Source organism: Sus scrofa, chromosome 12 (assembly GCF_000003025.6).
Source record: "Sus scrofa isolate TJ Tabasco breed Duroc chromosome 12, Sscrofa11.1, whole genome shotgun sequence".
NCBI lineage: Eukaryota > Metazoa > Chordata > Mammalia > Artiodactyla > Suidae > Sus > Sus scrofa.
In genome coordinates, this window is record NC_010454.4 from 38,145,512 (window position 1) to 38,162,632 (window position 17,121).

Below are 17,121 nucleotides of genomic sequence, written 5' to 3' on the forward strand. Positions count from 1 at the left end.
TATCTGGGTCATTGCTTGATCTTGCCGAGTCTGACAAGTCACAGATGCAGAACACATTGGATAAACCAAGGCTCAGAGCAAATATGAGGGTCAGGTGGCCTGTGAGGGGGGCATTAGGACTCAAACACAGGCCTCTCTAAGTTAGCAACTTTTCCTCCATGCCAGTTTTTCTGATCACTCAAGACCCTGGTCTAAGCCCTCCCTGTCGTTGTCATAGCCCCTGGCTCTGAGGCAACTGGAAATAGTGCCTCAGGATTCTGATTTCAGCCCCCCCAAAATCCTCAAGTGCTGTGTGTCTTTGGATGGTTCCCTAGCCCCTCTGAGCCGCAGCATTCTGTAAAATGGTCTGGCGATGCATCATCACGTCTTTGCGGGGTTACTATGGGATGGATGCAGACACACACACACCCCACACACTCCCACCTGCCACCCCCGCAACCAGGATGGATCTCCTGCGAATCTGAGCCAGGACATTCTCCCAGGGACTCTTGATCTGCCACTTGGAGCTGGGAGGGGGACCACCAACACCTGCAGGTTAAGGTCTGGAGGGGCTTTCTCCTCAGGAGCCTCCAGCTCTTGCAGCTGCTGGAAGTGAGCATGCTCTGTCGCCATGGCAACACGCGCCCGCTGCCCCCGTTGACCTCACTTAGGATGATTACCTTTCGGCAAATAAAATCATTGTGTTAATAAAGAGGCTGTTCGCCCCCTCTCCCCCACGCGCTTTGGCCCATTCCCCATCCCCACCCTGGGGGAGGGGGGGCAAAGGGAAGCTTACCCCACCCAGCTACCCCCGGCCTGGGGGATGCTTTACTCACAGATAGGGTGTTGGGTGAGATGCTGACCGCGTTCTCATTTCTGCCCATTTTAAGCATCTCCTCACTTGCCCTCCTTGCCCCAATGTTTTGTCGTAGTTGCACAGTTGAGCTAACACGGCTCTTCCTGTTTTCCTTCGACATAGCTCTGAATACGCATGGGGCCTCCCAGCTATCATCATGATAAATTCTACTTATGAAGGTCCTGTTGTCTCTTTACACCCTTTATAAGTGCCTTCAAAAGTGTCCTCTTCAGAGTTCCCGTTGTGGCTCAGCAAAAATGAGGACACAGGTTCGATCCCTGAACTTGTTAAGTGGGTTAAGGACCTGTTTGCCGTGACCTGTGGCATAGGTCGCAGATGCAGATTGGATCTGGTGTTGCTGTGGCTGTGGGCCAGTGGCTACAGCTCCGATTTGACCTCTAGCCTGGGAACCTCCATATGCTGCAGGTGAGACCCTAAAAAGACAAAAAAAAAAAAATCCTCTTTGTAATTCCTGTTGTGGCTCAGCGGAAATGAACCTGACGAGCATCCATGAGGACACAGTTTTGATCCCTGGCCTTGATCAGTGGGTTAAAAGATCTGGCATTGCTGTGAGCTGTGGTGAAGGTTGCAGACGTGGCTTGGACCTGGTGTTGCCCTGCCAGCAGCTGCAGCTCTGATTTGACTCAGAGCCTGGGAACTTACATATGCTTGGGGCGGGGGTGGGGGGAGACTGTAAAATAAATAAAGACTTGCCAAAGAGGAGTTACCAAAATTGTGGCTAATATGGGAAGTTTACTTTTCACCAATGAACACAAAGTAACCTAACGTGATTAGGCTATTTGAAAGCTCTTTTTGGGGGGCCAGGGATCAAACCTGAGCCACAGCAGTGACAACACCGAATCCTTAACTGCTAGGCCACCAGGGAACTCTTGACAGCTCCTTTTAAGCCTTGCAATGATCATTAAGGCAGGACTTTGCAGACAGGGCTGTCCTGTGATGGTGCAAAGCTTTTGAATTGTGAGGGGACTGACCTTCCTGGGATCTCTGTGTGCCTGGAGAAATAGTGTCACAGCACACACACATCAGAGGCTGGATTTGAGGCTCTTTCCTGGTCCCCCCCCACCGCACCCCCACAGCCTCCCAACTCAGACCAAGCGAATGGACAGGGGCAGGGCTGGGCAGGGGCTAGGGCACCCGCCGGGCACACTAGGTGGCGCTCTGACATTGGTCAATCCTCAGAGAGCCTGGCTGTGGGGTGGCCGGAGGACCCAGCAGGAGTGACTTGGAGGGGAAGCAGGCCTCTCTGGACCTGGCGTCTGGAGCTGGAACGAGGGGAGGAACCCTGGAGATGTCTGAAGCCAGGCTGGGGTCAGGAGCATTGCTCCTCCCCCTCGTGACTCATCATCCACGGCGTCCCAAGCAGTGGGGACGGGAACAGTGGCAGTGGGAGGGACAGAGGTGCTGTGTCGGGGTGGAGGTCGGGAGGTGAGGCTGGAGCAGCCCAGCGGGGTGTGGGGGACCCTGAGCTAGGTGTTCTGTCACTGACCCCTCAAGTCCATTGTCCTAAACCCAGGGGACCACCTTACCTGCCATTAGACCCCAGGGCGAGTAAGAGGCCGGGGAGGAGAAGGTATGGCTAAGGCCTCCAGCCTCTATTAAAGGAAGCCTTGGGGAGTTCCCATCATGGCTCAGCAGGTTAAGAACCCAACTAGTCTCCATGAGGAGGTGAGTTGGATCCCTGGCCTCGCTCAGTGGGTTAAGGATCCAGTGTTGCTGCAAGCTGCTGTGTAGGTCGCAGATGTGGCTTAGATCCAGCATTGCTGTGGCTGTAGGAAGGCCGGCAGCTGCAGCTCTGATTTTGACTCCTAGCCTGGAAACTTCTATACACTGCAGGTCCAGCCCTAAAAAAATAAATAAAAATAAAAGCGTTGGGAGATGTTGGCGAGGGAACAGCTTTGCTCTCAGCCCTAAAAAAATAAATAAAAATAAAAGCGTTGGGAGATGTTGGCGAGGGAACAGCTTTGCTCACAGTCACGGGACCAAAAGGCTTTGAATTCTTGCCCCTGTTCAGCTGTGTCTTAGCCATGTGACTAGGGGCAGGGCACTGAGACCACTGCTTCATTCTTTGTGAAGTGGGCGTGATCCTGAGCTGTCGGGATCGTGTACACAGAGGCGCTCCATGTGCCCATGTGTGAGGCCTCTCTGGGCTGTTGATTTGCAGAAGTGGCATCTTGCATTCTTTCCATGCCTGCAGGCCCAGTAAATTCTCAGTGATGTTGGCTGATTATGGCCTTGGGAGTGGAGGCCGCTGGAGTTGGCAGTGTTCTGAAAGGGGCTTCAGATGCCACCCTGTGTGGGCCCATCCCGGAGATACCCCTGCCCTCAGATTTTAGCGGCTTCCCTGGTTGGAAATGCGTGCCTTGGAGCTGGGCCTGACTGTTCCATATACCTGCCCTGTGTCTCTCCCCTGCAGACCCCTCTCTGCATGTCTGGGACTCCGTGGGATCTAGAAAGGGGAGCTCCAGCACCCCCCTGGGGTAGAAGGGAGTAGAGGGGCCTCTTTTCCAGCACTCGGCTTGCCTACGTCCCTCGTCTCTGGCACAGGCGGGGAAAATGAGGCAAGAGGAAGCCACTGGGTCAAACCACAAATCCCTGAAAGCTGATAGGTGTGGGAAGCAGGGTGGTGAATTGACTTCCCAGCATCCTTGGGGGGCTTGGGGATTCTGTGATGCTGAGCCCTGCTTGCCCCCCCCAGCCCCCGGTGGGCGGTGGGAGGAGATGCTTCAAAGTCTGGCTGGAGCCATGCTTGGAGCCAGGAGAGAGAAGGGCAGGAAGCATCCTGGAGAGAAGCCAAGGCAAAGGCAATGGGGACAGACTTAGCTGACAAACCTGCTGCAGATGGTCCGTGGGCCATGCCCTGTCATAGGTGCTGAGGATTCAGGGGCCCCACCTGTGGGAGGGTCCATGGAGGCAGACTCTCAGGCTTGGCTCCCATGGCTTCCCCAGTTTGCCCGACATCTCTAAGTGGCTGTTTCATCATCAGGGAAATGGGGGTGACAATACTGTCTCCTCTGTGGGGCCTGGGAGCACGCTGAGCACCAGACTGGGCACCGAGGAATGTCAGTATTGTCATGGTCCCTAGCTCTGGAGAGAGTGCCCGTGACTAAATTGCTCACCTTCCTTGACCTTTGGATTCCAAAGAAATGGGTTCAAAACATCTGCCCTGCCCACCTCCCAGGACCCTATTGTGAGGTTTAAACCAATTAAGGTAACGCATAGGGAAGGGTCGACTTAAATTGTGTGTGAGAGAGAGAGAGACTCCAGCATTTGTGCTGCATCTCTCCTGCAGGCCACCTGAGCTCAGGTGAGCTGTCAGATGGATGTGCAGTGCCTGGCAGTTTGTGTCAGCATGCGTGTTCCTGGAGCCTTGGGGTGCTGAGGCGCTGGCGGAGCTGTGGAGATGAGGGCCAGGCTGAGAACTGCAGCATTTCTCGGAAGTCAAGAGAGAAATCTCAGAGATTGAGGTGGGACACGCTTCCCCCATCCCAGGTCTGCTCTGGGGGCACTGGCAGGACTGTCTGCCCAGGTCAGGGTATCTCTCTCCCCTCTACGCATCTTCTTCCGTGTGACCCTCCCTCTCCCCCACCAGCCTCTCCCTCCAGAATTTTTTTTTTTTTTTTTGCTTTGTAGAGCCCCACCAGCAGCATATGATGTTCCCAGGCAAGGGGGTGGAATCGGAGCTAGAGTTGTCAGCTTATACCACAGCACACACACCAATGCTGAATCCCTGACCCACTGAGAGGGGCTGGGGAGCAAACCCGCATTCTCATAGGTACTAGTCAGATTCGTTTCTGTTGCACCATAACCGGAACTCCTCCCTCCAGGCTTAATTCGTGCTGCCAAGCTCCAGACTAACCCGGGGGTAAGTCATACAACGGGGTTCTGTCCCTGAGGTTTTTGAGGTCTGCGCCTCCCAGCTCCTCGTGCCCATAAGGAGAAAGAAGGTGCCTGGTCACTTCCGTGAGTGTTGTCAGTGCCTGGGGCTCCCCAGCCCCCACCCATCCCACCTGCCCAACATCGGGCTGAGTGGTGAGTCCTGTCCTAACTGGTCAGGGTTCAGCTTGGACAAAGCAGAAGAAGCAGAGAACTGGGGGGGAATCTCTCACCTGGGGGGCGGGGGTAGGGGATTAGGACTCAGGGCAGCACCCTTTCCCCCAAGAAAAGAGCTGGAAGAGGCAGATGGCAGAACAGGAAGAATGTGGAGATTGGGGTCTGCAGGCCGGGTTCCAATCCTTTACCAGCGGGGGTGTCTCAGGCCAGGTGGAGTGGCCGTAAGATCTAGTGTGTAGGGTGGGATGGGAGTGCCGCTTTCAGGGGGTAACTTGTGAGACACGTGCCATGGCCCATGAATCCCAAGCATCGCTGTTGAGGTCACTAAACTGGGATTTGGGCAGTCTTGTGGCCTCCCAACCCTCCCGCCCCAATTACTTTTCTTAGCTCCCTGATGGAGTGATTAGCTAAAAGGCACCCCAGGGAGTGAGTTAGGATGCCGTGCAGGTGGGGGATAAGGTGTGAGCAGAAAATCTCAGAGCACATTTCCCTTCCAGGATAGCACAGGAGCTTTTCTGGTTGGGAGATTACCTGGCCTTGTGAAAGATCAGGGGCTGTTAAACTCTGACTGGCGGAAGGAATGGGCACTGACAGAGGCCTGGGGCCACATCCACCCAAATGCAATACGCCTATTTGCTGAAGCGGAGAAGGAGAGATCCCCAGGTCCTGGATTACAAAAACAGAGTGGAAGGCACTGGGAAGAGAGGAGGAGACTCAAGTATTTGGGTCCGATTGGACCCCTGGCCTGGGAACCTCCACATGCCATGGGTGCGGCCCCGAAAAGACAGAAAAGCAAACAAACAAACAAAAAAACCAACAGGGAAGGAAAACCTCCCCCAAAGAACACCCTTTTCCCTTCTTTGTCCTCCTCTCCCTCGGCTTCACGTCGCGTCTTTAACTCCATCCCCACTCTCGGTGGTGCAGGAGGAAGATTGGGGCCGGGGGTGGGGGGAGGAGTGGTACCCAAACTGTCCTCGGGTTATGAGGAGGGACCGCCTTGGGTCAGAGGTGTCGTCCAGGCCACAGGCCACGTTTCTTCCTTGGGCCCCTGGGCAGGTACACGTGGGGATGATTCTGTTCTCTGCCCAAAATACTCAGCTCCAGTGATTTACACCAAACCCGACTCACTCTTCAATTTCTTTTCTTTTTTTTTAATCTTTTTAGGGCCGCACCTGCAGCGTATGGAAGTTGCCAGGCTAGGGGTCCTATTGGAGCTGCAGGTGCCAGACACAGCCACAGCCATAGCAACGTGGGATCCAAGTCACATCTGTGACCAACACTACAGCTCATGGCAACACCGGATGTTTTAACTCACTGAGCGAGGCCAGGGATTGAACCCGAGTCCTCATGGATACGCGTGGTATTGGTTACCACTGATCCATGATGGGAACTCCCTCTCTTCATTGTTCAGATGGATATACCCAAGGAAGGAGAAGGTGCTTGGGCAGCAGCAGAGAAGGAAGAAGGAGGGGGAGGAGACAGCGGTCAGCTGGCAGAGCTTTTTATTTCTTGTTCCTGGAGCAGAGCCTGTAGGGACAAGGACAGCAGGCAGGAGGTGGGACGCGGGCTACAGATGTTTGGACCCTCTACCCTCCCTGCTTCTGGCTCTGGTCTCTCCCTCTCTCTGCCTCTCTCTCCCATCTCCCAGGTGACTCCTTAGGCTCCTCTGGGCTGCATCTGGCTGGGGATGGTTTTGTGGGTTTTTGTTGTTGTTGTTTTGTGTGTGTGTGTGTGTGTGTGTTTTGTCTTTTTGCTATTTCTTGGGCCGCTCCCTTGGCATATGGAGGTTCCCAGGCTAGGGGTCCAATTGGAGCTGTAGCCACCGGCCTACACCAGAGCCACAGCAACGCAGGATCCAAGCCTCGTCTGCAACCTACACCACAGCTCACGGCAACGCTGGATCCTTAACCCACTGAGCAAGGGCAGGGACCGAACCCGCAACCTCATGGTTCCTAGTCGGATTCGTTAACCACTGCGCCACAACGGGAACTCCTTGTTGTTGTCTGTCCTTTTTGTCCTTTTAGGTCCATACCCGCGGCATATGGAGGTTCTCAGGCAAGGGGTCCAAGCGGAGCTACATCTGCCAGCCTACACCAGAGCCACAGCAACGCCAGATCCGAGCCTCGTCTGCAACCTACACCACAGCTCACGGCAACGCCGGATCCTTAACCCCCTGAGCGAGGCCAGGGATAGAACCCATAACCTCATGGTTCCTAATCCGATTTGTTAACCACTGAGCTGCAGTGGGAACTCCTAAAGACTTTTAATTTCTAAACATTCACATTCTGGTCAGCTCTTTCTGGATTGTTATTGCCTTTGGGGCTTTTTTTTTTTTTTTGGTTTCCTGAAAGATCTGGAGCTTTGTGACCTGGCTGAGCTCTCCCACAACACTGGGAAGCAGGGGCCTCGATCGCTTTTCACAAATGAAACAACGGAGGCTGGTGAACAGCACTAACCACCGCGGCTAACTGGCTTTGAACCCAGTTCTCCCCTGCACTAGGGCAGGGCTCCCTCCCTGGGGCTGCATGCCCTCTGGGTTGCCTGCTTTCCCCTAAAACCCGCTCCTGTAGACATTCTCAGGGTGGCAGAGCCCACCTTATCATTTTAATGGCCACATGGCGTCCCAGCCTGTTGATGGGTCATCACTTCCTTGGTCACGCCCGCGTTGTTGGGTATGTGAGGGGTGTCTAATTTCTAACTGTAATAAATGCTGCTGCTGTGAGTATTTTGCTCAAAATGCTTCCATTGTTGTCTCCATCCCCAGTATGTGCTGTGAGTAGGTCTGGGTGGGCCACCTGGGCTCTGCCTCCCAGTGGAGGTCATAGGTCGGTCCTTGGTATCTTGACTCAGAGCATCAGCGATGCAGACAAGGATGCAGTCGCCTCTTGTGGTGGATTTGGATTCACCTCCACCCAGGAGAGGTTACACCACCCCTTTGGGAGCCAGAATCTTGGCACAGAGGGTGTTCTGCGTGTGCACACGTGGCACAGCTTGGACCCACTTCACCACTGCATAGCGACCACCACATCAAAAACCAAGGGCTGGGAGTTCCCGTTATGGTGCAGTGGAAATGAATCTAACTAGTAACCCTGAGGTCGTGGGTTCGATCAGTGGGTTAAGGATCTGGTGTTGCCATGAGCTGTGTGTGATGTAGTTTGTAGATAAGGCTCGTATCCTGCTTTGCTGTGGCTGTGGTGTAGGCTGGCAGCTGTAGCTCCGATTTGACCCCTAGCCTGGGAACCTCCATGTGCCACAGGTGTGGCCCTGAAAAGAAAGAAAGAAACAAACAAAAAAACCCCCAAAAAAACAAAAACCAGGGCTATCGTGGCTCAGCAGCAATGAACCCAACTAGTATCCACGAAGACACAGGTTTGATCCCTGGCCTTGCTCAGTGGGTTAAGGATCCAGTGTTGCCCTGAGCTTCAGTGTAGACATGGCTCTGATCCTGAGTTGCTGTGGCTGTGGTGTAGGCCAGCAGCTGCAGCTCCAGTTTAACCCCTAGCCTGGCAACTTCCATATGCCATGGGTGCAGCCTTAAAAAGACCAAAAAAAAAAAAAAAAAAAAAAAAAAAAAGAAGGGCTGAAGCAACCCAGAGGATAAATCTGCCTCAAACATTGGCCAGGGAATTTAACTCTAGCCAAATGGCCAAGGATATTGATATCTGCCTTAATGCGGAACTGCCAGTGCATTTCCCCAAAGAGGCAGCGAGATGTAGAGACCGAGCTTGGGAAAGTGGTACAACCCTAACATTCAGGCTTTAGCCGTGCCTGCCTGGGGTAAGTCATGCATTTGATGAACAAAGTGGGTAGTGAGAGAAAAGGGATCAGCTATAGCAAGAGCCCCTTGTTTCAGTTCCAGGGGCAGGGAGATCGGTGGTTCAGGTGGTGCATGAATTTGGAAACTTAGATGGCCCTTCCGGGGGTGCGAAGCTCTTCTGAGCTGGCGAAGGAAGCGGAAGGTATTGTCACTGGGAGGGGCAGGGAAGAGCAGATCTTCTCAATTCAGGGGGAGGTGAAGGCACGGAGCAGGAAGGGACGCGCCTGGGGTCCGGATTGGATTCCTGTGGAGTTTCAAGCATCCGAGCCAAGCTGCCTCCTGGTTTTGCAAAGCATGGATATTAATAAGGCTGATTAGTACTCATGACATGTGAATAATAAGGGATGGTTAATTGTCCTGGTTATGATGAACAGCAGTCAATGGGAGAGGGTGGGGGGTTGGGACCCTCCCAACACACACACACACACACACACACACACACACACACGTGATCAGTTCCTGGCTGCTGCTTATGAGACCACAGAGCCAGCAAGCTAGAGGGGTATCAGTATTTTAAAAAACTGAAGATGGTAGAGCACATTTAAACATTCCTTTGTAATTTTCTTGTATACAATTATAAAAGGACACAGGCTCCTAGTGGAAAAATTTAAAAAGTACAGAAACATTAAGGAAGGAAAGGAAAGCACTATAAATATTTTGGTGCACATTCTTTTAGTCTTCTGTGTGTGCAAATATAGCCATAAACTATATTTAAAACAAAGCAAGACAGTAGGCAATAAGATCCTACTATATAGCACAGGGAACTATATCCAATCTCCTGGGATAGACCATGATGGGAAAAAATTTAAAAAAGAATATATATATATATGTATAACTGAGTCGCTTGGCTGTATAGCAGGCATTGGCACATTATAAATCAACCAAAATTAAAAAAACTAAAAAGTAAAAATAGAGAAAAAATTTTTTTCTTTTTTTTTTTTTTTTTGGTTTTTGGGGCTATACCCTCGGCATATGGACATTCCCAGGCTAGGGGTCGAATCGAAGCCACAGCTACAGCTGCCTGCCTACACCACAGCCACAGCAACTCAGGATCCGAGCCGTGTCTGTGACCTACACCACAGCTCATGGCAACTGGCAACACTGGATCCTTAACCCACTGAGCAAGGCCAGGGATCGAACCTGCGTCCTCATGGATACTCATCGTATTTGTTTCTACTGAACCATGACGGGAACTCCTAAAATAGAGAAAATTAAACAAAACCCAACAAAACAAAATAGGATTCTACTCTACACAATATTTGGTAACTTGATTTTTTTTTACCTTACAAATATTTCCTGTGTTTCTCCATGCCGTTAAATATACTTTAAGAGATGCTTTTTCAGTGACGGGAACAACATTTGGGACAAGGGGGAGCCCAGTAGACACGAAGTCCACCCTTTCCCATCTCCTCCAGTTGGAGAAGCTGGGGGGTCTCCAGGTCTGTGGAGGGCGACTCTGGGGCAGGACAGGGTGGCTCCGTGGGCCTTGTGGATCGGGAAGCGGGAAGAGGAGGGCGCCGTGCTGCTTCAGAACCTGGGCTTGATGCAGAAACGTGTCATCTGAAAACATGAACGTTTTGGTTCACACTCAGTTGAGGCTAGACAACAGCCAGAATCCTTCATTGGGCACTGATGCTGATGTTACTATGTGAGCTTGTTTCCCCATCTGCATGTAGAGGGAACAGCCCCTACCTCCTGCCCGCCTCCTGGAGCACTGTCACCAAGGCCTGAGATGCCAGGCCACTTAGGATGTGGAAGACTAATGACTCTGGGTCTCTCACCAAATGGAAAGAGAGGAGCAACCCTCTGTGACGTGAGGAAAGTCTGTCCCCTCCTTGGGACTGACCCCTCCTTATGTGCAAATTGTGGAGCTGCCCTTGGCAGTGTCTAGGACCCTTAGAGCTTCCTGTTATTTACTTATTTTTTTTAGGGCTGCCCCCCTGCAGCATATGGAAGTTCCCAGGCTAGGTATCAAATCGGAGCTACAGCTGCCAGCCTACACCACAGCCACAGCCATGTGGGAGCTGAGCCGGGTCTTTGACCCACACCACAGCTCACAGCAACCCCCGAGGCTTAACCCACGAGTGAGTCCAGGGATCGAACCCACATCCTCATGGATGCTAGTCAGATTCGTCTCTGCTGAGCCACAAAGGGAACTCCCAGAACTTCCGGTCTGAACCCTGACTTCCTCTGACAGGGCATGCTGGGTGCTTCTGTGGACCCTCCAGATGCCTGGCTGGTGCCAGGGCGTGGGTGGGAGGGTCCATTAAGTTGCTGCCTCAGGGGCCCTGTTCTTTAGAAGAGGTTGCAACTGGAGCCACAGGCCTTCTGTCTCTCGATTGGACCTCCGTGAAAAGAACACCTTCTGATTTGTTAGAGATGGAGCTTAATTCCACCCTTCCTGGGAGTTTCTGTTGTGGCTCAGCAGTACCGAATACTAGTATCCATGACGATACGAGTTTGATCCCTGGCTCTGCTCAGTGGGTTAAGAATCCAGCGTTGCCGTGAGCCGTGGTGTAGGTCACAGATTCAGCTTAGATCTGGCATTGCTATGGCTATAGCATAGGCTGGCAGCTGTAGCTCCACTTCAGCTCCTAGCCTGGGAACTTCCATATGCTGCAGGTGCAGCCCTATAAAGCAAATAAATAAATAAAAATAATTTCACCCTCCCTAAAAAAGGGGAAGAAATCACATGACAGAGAATGTTGGCCTGACCTCAAGGCCTTTCCCACCAACATCAAGAAGCCTCAGGAGTTCCCGTTGTGGCGCAGTGGTTAACGAATCCGACTAGGAACCATGAGGTTGCGGGTTCGATCCCTGGCCTTGCTCAGTGGGTTAAGGATCTGGCGTTGCCGTGAGCTGTGGTGTAGGTTGCAGACGCGGCTCGGATCCCAAGTTGCTGTGGCTCTGGCGTAGGCTAGTGGCTATAGCTCCGATTCGACCCCTAGCCTGGGAACCTCCATATGCCGAAGAATCGGCCCTAGAAAAGGCAAAAAGACAAAAAAAAAAAAAAAAGAAGAAGCCTCAGTCTCCTCTGGGACCAGCTGCCCCTGCCTCTGCCCTGCTGGGTACCCCCAGTCTTCAAGGGCTGAGTTTGTGGGGAGCTACAAGACCCCTGGCACTTCCATACTCATCACTTTCTCAGTATTCTTCCAAAATTTTCATTCGCTCCTTTATTCATCTACTTGTTACATGGGAACCATCCATATCTATTTCCTAATTTCACACCTGCTACCAACAAGTTCTGTGACCCTGGGCAAGGGGCTTCACCTCTCTGTCCTCAATCTTATCTGTAAAATGGAGCCATTATAATGGTACTTATACCCTGGATGGGAAGAATGAGATGCAATTGTATGATCTATGCTTAGAACAATACTGAAACACAGGAGTTCCCATCGTGGCTCAGCGGTTAATGAACCCGACTAGCATCCATGAGGAGGCAGGTTCGATCTCTGGCCTCGCTCAGTGGGTTAAGGATCCGACGTATGCTGTGGTGTAGGTCACAGATGCGGCTCGCATCCCGCGTTGCTGTGGCTGTGGCATAGGCTGGCAGCTACAGCTCCGATTGGACCCCTAGCCTGGGAACCTCCATATGCTGTGGGTGCGGCCCTAAAAATACAAAAAGATTGAAAAAAAAAAAAAAAGAGCAATACTGAAACATGTTCTGGGCTCAGTAACTCATCGATCATCAGCGTCACTCACCATTATCCTCGTCATTATCATCCTGATCACGACTATTACTCCTATTACTCCTGTTCTGTGTCAGGTACCAGGTACCAGGTAAAGAGATGACTGACATCACAGAGACCCAGGTCCTGCCCTCAGGGAGCACTTAGGTCTGGACAAGGTGCTCTGGGAGTACAAAGAAGGCAGTGCCTCCTGGGTAAGATTTGGGCAGGCTGCCCCCCCCCCCCCCCCGCCCCCTGGCTGCTCCCAGCTGTGACTCCCACAAGAGGTAGCTCCTCCCCCCAGACCCGCCCCGCCCCGCCCCGCCCCGCCCCCGTGGGCGGCCTCTTCCGGGCCTTAAAAAGCCAGGCCAGCCCCCTCCCTCGACCCCCTCCCCTCCACTGCGGCAGCACGCAGGCTGCTTGGAGAGGTGACAAAAAATTAAAATTAAAGCTAAATTAAAAGGAAGATTCCCATTTCCTCTCCCCATCACACTTTCCACCTTAATTTTATCGCATCTTCCCTCTCGTTTTATTGACTTTTAGAAGCATTGCCACAAGATTTAGTGTGGAGCGGGAGGGGAGGTAATAAATGCGGTGCTGCTCTTGCCTCCAATTAATGCCGCCAGGGGGTGCGGGGAGGAGGGAGGGGAGGGGGAGGGCCGCCCCTGGGCGTGAAGCCCCCAGGAAGCTCCAGGAGCGCCCAGGTCCGGGAGACAACTGAAGGTGAGGGCGATGGTCGCTTCTGGCTTTTGTCCCCTCCCTGGGCCCGTTTCCTGGTGGCCCAGAGAAAAAGACTCATTGTGAACTGTGCCAATCAGACCAGAAAACAGAAATCAGAATTTAGTCTCCTCGGTCTGGTTGTACAAACTCCCGAGCTCTCCCCTCCCCCAAACCCCACCCAGATTTCCTGGGATGAAGATTCCCCACCTACCAAACAGATCTTTATTTAATTTTATTTTATTTCACGCTCTGTTGGTGCAAGGCAGGTTCCCCTCCCCACCCTCCCTCCTTCCTTCCTCTATTTATTTTTTCCTGCGCCCCCCATCTCTAATATCATTTTCACCCACCCACAGCGACGCTGCGTGTTTGTAATTTTCTTCTGACCCTAATGGCTCCAGTTTCCCCTCAGTATTTAAGCAGAACAAGACAGAGGTAAGTGGCAAATAAGCAGCGATGCCTATTTACGCTGCCAATTTCGGTTGATGGTGGAGAGGCTGCCTTGAAATTAACTCGGCTGCTGTCTGGTGCGGAGGAATGTCTGCCAGGCTCAGAGAGTAGCCGGCTCCCTGCTGCCCGTTACTGCCCTTCTCCCGGTTATCCGCTGGGGTGCCACTGGAGAAGTGGGTGGGTCGGTGAGTGGGTGTGGAGAGCTGGTGCCCAAGGTGTTTTGTTTTGTTTTGTTTAAACAGGCCGCTCCCCTTCTGGGCTTTGTAGGCCAGTGGTCCTCCCGCTGGGGTCCCCGGGCCAGCAGCATCAGCGTCTCCAGGGAACTTGGTATAGATTCGCACTCTCCAGCTACCCCAGACCTACTGAATCAGAAACTGGGGGTTGGCTCCAGCAATCCGTGTTTTTTAAAAACAACTTTTATTGAGGTATAATTCACATACCATAAAATTCACCCTTTTAAAGCATGCTATTCAACGATTTTTTAGTAAATTTATCGAGTTGTGCAACCATCACCACAACCAAGTTATGGAACATTTCTATCACCCCAATAAGATTCCTGATGTCTGTTTACAGTGAATCTTCTCCCCACCCCCACCCCCCAGCCCTAGGCAATCACTAATCTACTTTCTGTCTGTATAGATTTGCTTGTTCTGGATGATTTTTTGAGTCTAGCTTCTTTTACTTACCATAATGTTTTGTTTTGTTAACGGCTTTATTGAGATATAATTCACATATCATACAGTCTACCCATTTAAAGTGTACTCTTCGGTGGCTTTTAATATATTCACTGAGTTGTGCAACCATCACCACAATGGCTTTTAGAACATTTTCATTACCCCCCAAAGAAACCCTGTACCCCTTAGCTGTCATTTCCAAATTCCCTTATCCCCCCAACCCTAGACAACTACTGATCTACTTTCTGTGTCTAATAGATTTGCCTCTTCTGGACATTTCATATAATGGACTCATATAAATCTGGTCCTTTGTGATTAGCTTTCCTTCCTTTCTTCTTTCTTTTTTGGCTGCATCCCTGGTATGCAGAAGTTGCCAGGTGAGAGATTGAACCCAAGCCACAGCAGTGACAACACCGGATCCTTAACCCCCAGTGCCACCAGGGAACTCCAGTGATTGGCTTCTTTCACTTAGCATAATGTTTTCGAGGTTCGTCCATGTCGTAGCAATGTCAAAGAAGTTCAGTCCTTTTTCATTGCTGAATAGTATTCCATGGTGTGGCTATGCCACATTTTGTTTATCCATTTACCACTTGATGGACATTTGTGTTGTTTCCACTCTTTGGCTCTCATAATAGTGCTATGAAAATTCTGTCCATGAGATTCTGTGTGCATGAACATAAGAAATCCCTATTTGAATCTGATCGTGCTAAACTTGAGGACAGCTGGGCTAGGCTTCATCCCTCACTGCTCTTTAGATCTTTCCTTTGGTTTCCATCTTCCCACATCAAATCCCCTGTGTCCAGTCTCTTCCTTCTTTCACCCCTTGAACAAACATAGACACAGCATTTACTGTGTGTGTCCCGTCCAGGTTAGGGTGGGCGCAGGGCTAACCGGAGGTCAGAGTCCTGGTGCTTCTCACCCTCCTTCCCCCCTTCCTGGAGAGCAGGCCTCAGACTCCCATGCAAGTCACTCAGCGAAAAGCCCCTTCGGGGCCCCAGCTCAGTCCATCCACCCAACCCAAACTACGTGGGAATCTGCCCCTTCCCAGCTCCCCAGATGAACAAGCAGGCTTACAAGCCCAGTAGCTTCAGAGTCTCCCACATCTGCTTCTAAACTACTTGAGGAAGCTGATTGTGGACATTTCCTTTAGCTTTTGCTGCCTCCACCCTCTCAGCTCCTAAAGTGGGTGCATTGCTGGCCCTTGGGGGTCCTCTCAGCAGCAACTGGGAGGTGCAGATCTGCCCCATCTCTACTGATAAGGGCTCCCAGTAGGCCACTTGGTCACCTTTAGATCCGTCTACATCCCCCTTGTCACTGGCTCCTCACCTGACCTGCCTTCCCTCACGGAAACCCACTGCCACCTCCCTGCCTGCCTTTGTGTCCGCGGCCAGCCTCCGATACTGTCCTGTCCCAGAACAGGACCCAGAGCGCGCTCGGCTTCCCTTCCTGCCCTTCCCAGTGTTGGCTACCCAGTTCCAGGAGGACCAGGCCTGGGGCGCCTTAGGCGGAGGGCTCTCCACAGCAATCTGAAAATGCATATCAGAAATCTGAAAATGTCTTTTGGAGCCTCCGGATGTAACCGGCCTAGAGCAGGGCCTGGATACTCCCGCTCCCAGGCGTTTCAGCAGGCCCCGCGCGATGCCCAGACTCCCTCCCCAAAAGTAAGACTGTCCTGCGGTGTGAACCGAGTCCGTGTCCAGTACGCCTGGGACTGCGTCCCTTGGGGCGCCCGCCCCAGCCCCCTCCGCCTCCATCGAAGCGCTCTGCTGCTGGGGAGCCTTGCCTCTCCCCTCCTCTGTCTCCTTTGCTCCCCCTCTCGCCCCCCTCTGGGGGGGGGTGTCGCTCTTTATCCTCCCCGGCGCCCTCCTCCTGCTCCCTCTCCCACTCCTGGGCTGTGCTGGGTGCGCTCCGGTCCTCACCACCCGCGCCGCCCGCCCCGCGTTAAAGCTGCTCATTAGCGTGTTTGTTTTTATTGGACGCACAATAACCATAATGGGCGCCGGGCGCGCTCTCTAATTACAGCTATGAATATTCATAGCGCGGGGGCGTCTCTCAGAGGGGAGACACCCCGGGGAGATGCGCCCGAGGGACAGGGTGGGTGCCGGGGGAGGCGGGGTTTGGGGGGGGCGGAGGCACTGGTCCCGAGAATCGCCGAGCCGGGAGGATGGGTGGGATCGCGGCCTCTGGCCAGGGTCGAGGAGACCCCCCCAGACCAAAACGCCAGCTGCAGACTTTCCTCCCCTGCTCTTCTTTTCCGATGCTTTCCTTTCACCTTGGCTGCTCGGCCAGTAGCTGGCGGGTGATCTGGGACTCCAGACCACGGCTCTACCGCCCAGGGCGGACTCGGCCGGGCTTCCTACTTCCCAGGCCTCCGCCTAGGTCTTCCTGGCCGCCTCGGGTCGCTCGCTCTTTCTCACTCTCTGTTATTCTCTTATCTGGTGTCTTTTTCTTTGTCTTCCCACGCTGCGGTCTCTGTCACAGGGAAAGTTCCTGCGACACAAACTCCTGGCGGGGATAACCGAGCTGGGCACCATAAAGAGAGGGCGTGTGCCTCGTGAATTAAGAGATTTAGTCACTTGTGGAATGACTTTATTTTATAGCGACTTCCTCCCCGACTGAGTGATGTTGCATGCATTGGTTGTATTTATAACTTAATAGCTTTTCTCAATTTTATTATACTTTTTATGATACTTGTGGCTTTATGGGACTTCATAATTTTTCTCAGATTCATTAAATCCAGCTGAGGGTGGAGCTAATGACAAGAGCAAGTCCCAGATTCCAAGGTGGCAGGTGAGCAGGTAGCGTGGGGATGGGTCTGTGGGGTCCTCTTGGCTTCATTGTGCTCCTCTGGGGTCTGAGATTTCCAAGAGAACCTGCTGGAGAGACAAA

General features: G+C 52.5%; 1 long non-coding RNA gene across 1 annotated transcript; it reads left to right on the forward strand.

The window, feature by feature from the left end:
- On the forward strand, positions 12,784–16,027 carry LOC110256039. Its single transcript, XR_002337212.1, has 3 exons — positions 12,784–13,114; positions 13,465–13,543; positions 13,801–16,027. It is a non-coding gene; the product is annotated as an uncharacterized LOC110256039 (long non-coding RNA).